The sequence below is a fragment of the Nomia melanderi genome, unplaced genomic scaffold (genome assembly GCF_051020985.1).
Source record: "Nomia melanderi isolate GNS246 unplaced genomic scaffold, iyNomMela1 scaffold0537, whole genome shotgun sequence".
Classification (NCBI taxonomy): domain Eukaryota; kingdom Metazoa; phylum Arthropoda; class Insecta; order Hymenoptera; family Halictidae; genus Nomia; species Nomia melanderi.
This window is the reverse complement of record NW_027475651.1, coordinates 5,001-12,500: the sequence shown is the minus strand read 5'-3', so window position 1 is coordinate 12,500 and position 7,500 is coordinate 5,001. Positions and strand designations below refer to the sequence as shown.

Below are 7,500 nucleotides of genomic sequence, written 5' to 3'. Positions count from 1 at the left end.
GAACAGCCGAAAAAGTTGTCGCTCAGATCCATATCGCAGTGGAGCGGTATCCGCGGGCGGTCGTAATTGAACGACGCACGACGCCGCGAACACTCACGCGAGTCCATACAAACGATTCCGATCGTTTTGCAACAACTAGAACGTACACTGTCCGTGAAATTCACAGAATTTTCGCGTGTCCGCGACAAACGCCGACGAGACACCCATCGTTCGCTCGTACGTAGCATCCTTCTCTTAACCCGACTCAGAAACGTTCTTTGCGCCCTTCGGTAAAAAAACGTTCGATCCGAAGAGGTGAACGACGGCGGGGATTTGACAGAGCTACGCAAGCAGTGTATGGTACGTAAACGACCCTCAGCCAGGCGTGGTCCAGGAATTGTATCCGTGGACCGCAATGTGCGTTCGAAATGTCGATGTTCATGTGTCCTGCAGTTCACACGTTGACGCGCAATTAGCTGCGTTCTTCATCGACCCACGAGCCAAGTGATCCACCGTTCAGGGTAATCGTATAAATTTTATATTTCACATATATAATTTTATTCTCATTTGTTCGACCTAATATCTCTCTTCTTTCAAAGAGAAGATAAAAGTTGATACCTGAATCTCCGACCAGCGCGCGAAGGAGATTCAGGCGTCGCCTTGGAGACGACACCGAAGCCTTTCGAGACGAAAAACGTTCAAGTAATATGTATATATTTCTCGACGTTCCGGGCGTATAGTGCATTCAAAAACCCGCGAAAGACGCAGAAGACTCGCACGCGTGGAAACGACGGGGATATATTTTGTATCCTACCCGATACTGAATCCATCGCGTGCAGTCGACCCTCGCGTTCTTCCGATCAGACGCATCTATTGTTGCGCGCATGTTTTCGCGTCGCATCGCGCGAAACGTTGCACGAATCGTACCGATCGATCGATTGAAAGCAAATAATGAAAAAAGACTTCACAGCTGGCTCTTTGCCGGTCATTCGTCCCATGTTATCTCTTGCCGCGAAATTGGCGCGCAAGAGTTGGGTGTCAGACGCGCGGCTTTAAAACGAGCTTCACGGCCGGTCCCTTCGTTACCGCTTTCGTTCTTTCTCTCGGAACGACCATGAACGAACACGACGAGCGACGCTACGGCATACACACGTCCACGGATTCGATTAAAAAAACAGACTTCACAGCTGGCTCTTTGCCGGTCATTCGTCCCATATTATCTCTTGCCGCGAAATTGGCGCGCAAGAGTTGGGTGTCAGACGCACGGCTTTAAAACGAGCTTCACGGCCGGTCCTCTCAATTCCGTGTACGGTACACGCAAGATGCGGGTTCCACTTCCAGACTACCCGGTCCCTTCTCTCTACGAGAATCGATAGTAGAAGAACGGCTCGAAAACGCGTCTCAGAGACTAGGGGAAAAGAAGCGGTATGCGAGCGAAACGAAAACGCATTATGGAAACGTCGCGAAACAATGTTCGACGGTTGCTCGGTTCCAATCGTGCGGCCGTTTCAATTTCTCGTGCGCTTCACCGTCCCTCCGTAACTCTGGCCGATCGCGTATACCGAAGAGCCGACACGCGCAAAAACCACAGGCATTGTATACTGTATATATATATGTTACAGTCACAGCCTTCGCGCGTTTTACTCTCCGACGCGGGGTTTCCACGACGAAAGAGAGACAGTTTCGTGGCGGGTGACTCGGCCGAATCGCTACGACGGGTATTTCTATTATAGAACGAATCATCGCCACCCTTTACCAGTGCCCGACGAAGGAATCACAAGGTCATCTGGAGTTTACAATGCCAGCGACGGTAATTCCAACGAAGACCCGATAAGTCAACTCATCGTTCTATTTCTCCCCGTACAGAAAAGCGAATCGACGCTAACGCACCTCGCGCAAGCACGAACGTTCTCTTCGCGTGGATCATCCCATCGTCGAAAGATGTAAAGACGCATTGGAGATCGTGGTCTCTGGCGGGCTCATTGCACGCCCCACTGCATATCTTTCCTCGAATCGAGAATGATTCGTCCACTAAGGCTGCGAAACTACGCGTCGAGGAAACTAGGGGAAAGAAGCGGGATGCGAGCGAAACGACAATACATTATGGAAACGTCGCGAAACAATGTTCGGCGGTTGCTCGTTTCCTCCTGCGGACGTTTCATTGCTCGGGCGCTTCACGTCCCTCCGTAACCTTCGCGCGATCGCGTGCCCCGGAGAGCCGGCAACCGGTGAACCACAGGCGTATAAACTATAGTCTTCTATAGCAAGCCTTCGGCGGTTACTCTCCGACGCGGGGATTCCACGACGAGAGAGAATTTCGTGGCGGGTGACATCGGTCGAAACGCTACGACGGGTATTTCTATTATAGAACGAATCATCGCCACCCTTTACCAGTGCCCGACGAAGGAATCACAAGGTCATCTGGAGTTTACAATGCCAGCGACGGTAATTCCAACGAAGACCCGATAAGTCAACTCATCGTTCTATTTCTCCCCGTACAGACAAGCGAATCAACGCTATCGCACCTCACGCATGCACGAACGTTCTCTTCGCGTGAATCGTCCCATCGTCGAAAGATATAGCCGCTTGGAGATCGTGGCCCATCAAGTTCTTCCGTAACTCCTGCGCGATCGCGTACCCCGGAGAGCAGGCAACCGGTGAACCACAGGCGTATAAACTATAGTCTTCTATAGCAAGCCTTCGCGTTTACTCTACGACGCGGGGATTCCACGACGAGAGAGATTTTCGTGGCGGGTGACACGGCCGAATCGCTACGACGGGTATTTCTATTATAGAACGAATCATCGCCACCCTTTACCAGTGCCCGACGAAGGAATCACAAGGTCATCTGGAGTTTACAATGCCAGCGACGGTAATTCCAACGAAGACCCGATAAGTCAACTCATCGTTCTATTTCTCCCCGTACAGAAAAGCGAATCGGCGCTATCGCACCTCACGCAAGCAGGAATGATCTCTTCGCGTGGATCGTCCCATCGTCGAAAGATGTAAGACGTACAGAAATCGTGGTCCATCACGATTATTCGTAACTCTCCGAGTCGCGTATCTGAGAGTAGGGCAAACGGAGAACCACAGGCATAAATAATACTATATATTTCTTATATATAGTTAGCCTTCGCGTTTTACTCTCCGACATGGGGATTCCACGACGAGAGAGAGTTTCGTGGCGGGTGACTCGGCCGAATCGCTACGACGGGTATTTCTATTATAGAACGAATCATCGCCACCCTTTACCAGTGCCCGACGAAGGAATCACAAGGTCATCTGGAGTTCACAATGCCAGCGACGGTAATTCCAACGAAGACCCGATAAGTCAACTCATCGTTCTATTTCTCCCCGTACAGAAAAGCGAATCGACGCTATCGCACCTCGCGCGAGCACGTAACTACTCTTCGCGTGGATCGTCCCATCGTCGAAAGATGTAAGACGCACGGAAATCGTGGCCCATCAACGTTTTTTTGTAACTCTGCCGATCGCGTATCACAGAGCCGAGACGCACATACCACAGGCGTATAATACCGTTTTCTTTCGTATGGTAAGCCTTCGCGTTTACTCTTCGGCGCGGGGTTTCCACGTCGAGAGAGACTTTCGTGGCGGGTGACATCGGTCGAAACGCTACGACGGGTATTACTATTATAGAACGAATCATCGCCACCCTTTACCAGTGCCCGACGAAGGAATCACAAGGTCATCTGGAGTTTACAATGCCAGCGACGGTAATTCCAACGAAGACCCGATAAGTCAACTCAACGTTCTATTTCTCCCCGTACAGAAAAGCGAATCGACGCTGTTGCACCTCACGCAAGCACGAACGTTCTCTTCGCGTGGATCGTCCCATCGTCGAAAGATGTAAGACGCACGGAAATCGTGGCACATCACGTGTTTTCGGAACTCTGTCGACCGCGTATCTCAGAGACGACGCGCGCGAACCACTGGCATATACTATTATATATCGCGTTTTACCCTCCGACGCGGGGATTCCACGACGAGAGAGAGTTTCGTGAGCGGGTTGACTCGGAAGAAACGCTACGACGGGTATTTCTATTATAGAACGCATCATCGCCACCCTTTACCAGTGCCCGACGAAGGAATCACAAGGTCATCTGGAGTTTACAATGCCAGCGACGGTAATTCCAACGAAGACCCGATAAGTCAACTCAACGTTCTATTGCTCCCCGTACAGAAAAGCGAATCGACGCAATCGCACCATACGCGTGCACGTAACAACTCTTCGCGTGGATCGTCCCATCGTCGAGAGACGTAAGTTTCCATACTATGAATTCGCGTTTTACTCTCCGACGCGGGGATTCCACGACGAGAGAGAGTTTCGTGAGCGGGTTGACTCGGAAGAAACGCTACGACGGGTATTTCTATTATAGAACGCATCATCGCCACCCTTTACCAGTGCCCGACGAAGGAATCACAAGGTCATCTGGAGTTTACAATGCCAGCGACGGTAATTCCAACGAAGACCCGATAAGTCAACTCAACGTTCTATTGCTCCCCGTACAGAAAAGCGAATCGACGCAATCGCACCATACGCGTGCACGTAACAACTCTTCGCGTGGATCGTCCCATCGTCGAGAGACGTAAGTTTCCATACTATGAATTCGCGTTTTACTCTCCGACGCGGGGATTCCACGACGAGAGAGAGTTTCGTGAGCGGGTTGACTCGGAAGAAACGCTACGACGGGTATTTCTATTATAGAACGCATCATCGCCACCCTTTACCAGTGCCCGACGAAGGAATCACAAGGTCATCTGGAGTTTACAATGCCAGCGACGGTAATTCCAACGAAGACCCGATAAGTCAACTCAACGTTCTATTACTCCCCGTACAGAAAAGCGAATCGACGCAATCGCACCATACGCGTGCACGTAACAACTCTTCGCGTGGATCGTCCCATCGTCGAGAGACGTAAGTTTCATAGTAAGCCTTCGGCGTTTTACTCTCCGACGCGGGGATTCCACGACGAGAGAGAGAGTTTCGTGAGCGGGTTGACTCGGAAGAAACGCTACGACGGGTATTTCTATTATAGAACGCATCATCGCCACCCTTTACCAGTGCCCGACGAAGGAATCACAAGGTCATCTGGAGTTTACAATGCCAGCGACGGTAATTCCAACGAAGACCCGATAAGTCAACTCAACGTTCTATTTCTCCCCGTACAGAAAAGCGAATCGACGCAATCGCACCATACGCGTGCACGTAAACAACTCTTCGCGTGGATCGTCCCATCGTCGAGAGACGTAAGTTTTCATAGTATTAATTCGCGTTTTACTCTCCGACGCGGGGATTCCACGACGAGAGAGAGTTTCGTGAGCGGGTTGACTCGGAAGAAACGCTACGACGGGTATTTCTATTATAGAACGCATCATCGCCACCCTTTACCAGTGCCCGACGAAGGAATCACAAGGTCATCTGGAGTTTACAATGCCAGCGACGGTAATTCCAACGAAGACCCGATAAGTCAACTCAACGTTCTATTTCTCCCCGTACAGAAAAGCGAATCGACGCAATCGCACCATACGCGTGCCCGTAAACAACTCTTCGCGTGGATCGTCCCATCGTCGAGAGACGTAAGTTTTCATAGTATGAATTCGCGTTTTACTCTCCGACGCGGGGATTCCACGACGAGAGAGAGTTTCGTGAGCGGGTTGACTCGGAAGAAACGCTACGACGGGTATTTCTATTATAGAACGCATCATCGCCACCCTTTACCAGTGCCCGACGAAGGAATCACAAGGTCATCTGGAGTTTACAATGCCAGCGACGGTAATTCCAACGAAGACCCGATAAGTCAACTCAACGTTCTATTACTCCCCGTACAGAAAAGCGAATCGACGCAATCGCACCATACGCGTGCACGTAACAACTCTTCGCGTGGATCGTCCCATCGTCGAGAGACGTAAGTTTCCATACTATGAATTCGCGTTTTACTCTCCGACGCGGGGATTCCACGACGAGAGAGTGTTTCGTGAGCGGGTTGACTCGGAAGAAACGCTACGACGGGTATTTCTATTATAGAACGCATCATCGCCACCCTTTACCAGTGCCCGACGAAGGAATCACAAGGTCATCTGGAGTTTACAATGCCAGCGACGGTAATTCCAACGAAGACCCGATAAGTCAACTCAACGTTCTATTGCTCCCCGTACAGAAAAGCGAATCGACGCAATCGCACCATACGCGTGCACGTAACAACTCTTCGCGTGGATCGTCCCATCGTCGAGAGACGTAAGTTTCATAAGTAAGCCTTCGGCGTTTTACTCTCCGACGCGGGGATTCCACGACGAGAGAGTGTTTCGTGGCGGGTGACTAGGCCGAAACGCTACGACGGGTATTTCTATTATAGAACGAATCATCGCCACCCTTTACCAGTGCCCGACGAAGGAATCACAAGGTCATCTGGAGTTTACAATGCCAGCGACGGTAATTCCAACGAAGACCCGATAAGTCAGCTCATCGTTCTATTTCTCCCCGTACAGAAAAGCGAATCGACGCTATCGCACCTCGCGCGAGCACGTAACAACTCTTCGCGTGGATCGTCCCATCGTCGAGAGACGTAAGACGCACGGAAATCGTGGTTCATCGCGTCTTTTCCTACTCTCTTGAATCGCAATTTCGTATAGAGCCTACACACGCGAACCACCGGCATATACTATTTCTTCTCTCATAGTAAGCCTTCGCGCGTTTTACTCTCCGACGCGGGGATTCCACGACGAGAGAGTGTTTCGTGGCGGGTGTCTCGGCCGAATCGCTACGACGGGTATTTCTATTATAGAACGAATCATCGCCACCCTTTACCAGTGCCCGACGAAGGAATCACAAGGTCATCTGGAGTTTACAATGCCAGCGACGGTAATTCCAACGAAGACCCGATAAGTCAACTCATCGTTCTATTTCTCCCCGTACAGAAAAGCGAATCGACGCTATCGCACCTCGCGCGAGCACGAAACAACTCTTCGCGTGGATCGTCCCATCGTCGAAAGATGTAAGACGCACGGAAATCGTGGTTCGGCGGGCTCTATGCGCCTTGTTCAAAGTAAAAAAAAAAAATTTCGACGGACGGGAGAAGTGTATTTCTCCGCGCGTAAGCCGTTCGAAATTTCCGACGGACGGGAGATGAACTCTCCGCGCGTAAGCCGTCTAGTCATACAGCAAAGCAGGTATCGAGATACCTCTCTGTGCATGATCGTTCAAGTATTTTTCACGAGGAAGCGTTGTTGCACGTTTATCGCTCCTTCCTCCTCTGTATATATAATATTATTTCTCTTGTGTATCGAGTGTGTGCAGAAATTGAACTCGTACACTTATATATATATATGTATGTATCTTTCGCTCCTTTTTATATTATCTTTCGCTCCACTCCTTATATTTCTCATGTTTCCTTCTTTCGGTCAGTTCTTGTAGTGTATTTTGCTCGTTAATGATCCTTCCGCAGGTTCACCTACGGAAACCTTGTTACGACTTTTACTTCCTCTAAATGATCAAGTTTGGTC

At 50.2% G+C, this 7,500-nt stretch overlaps 2 non-coding genes across 2 annotated transcripts in view; both read right to left on the bottom strand.

Annotated features, from left to right (window-relative positions):
• Positions 1-348: 348 nt before the first annotated feature.
• Positions 349-503, bottom strand: LOC143176419 (5.8S ribosomal RNA). The gene has a single exon (XR_013000969.1). It is a non-coding gene; the product is annotated as a 5.8S ribosomal RNA (ribosomal RNA).
• Positions 504-7,425: 6,922 nt separating this feature from the next.
• Positions 7,426-7,500, bottom strand: part of LOC143176422 (small subunit ribosomal RNA) — a 1,921-nt gene continuing 1,846 nt past the window's right edge. Inside the window, exon 1 of the ribosomal RNA XR_013000972.1 lies at positions 7,426-7,500. This exon is cut by the window's right edge and continues 1,846 nt beyond it. This is a non-coding gene — a ribosomal RNA (small subunit ribosomal RNA).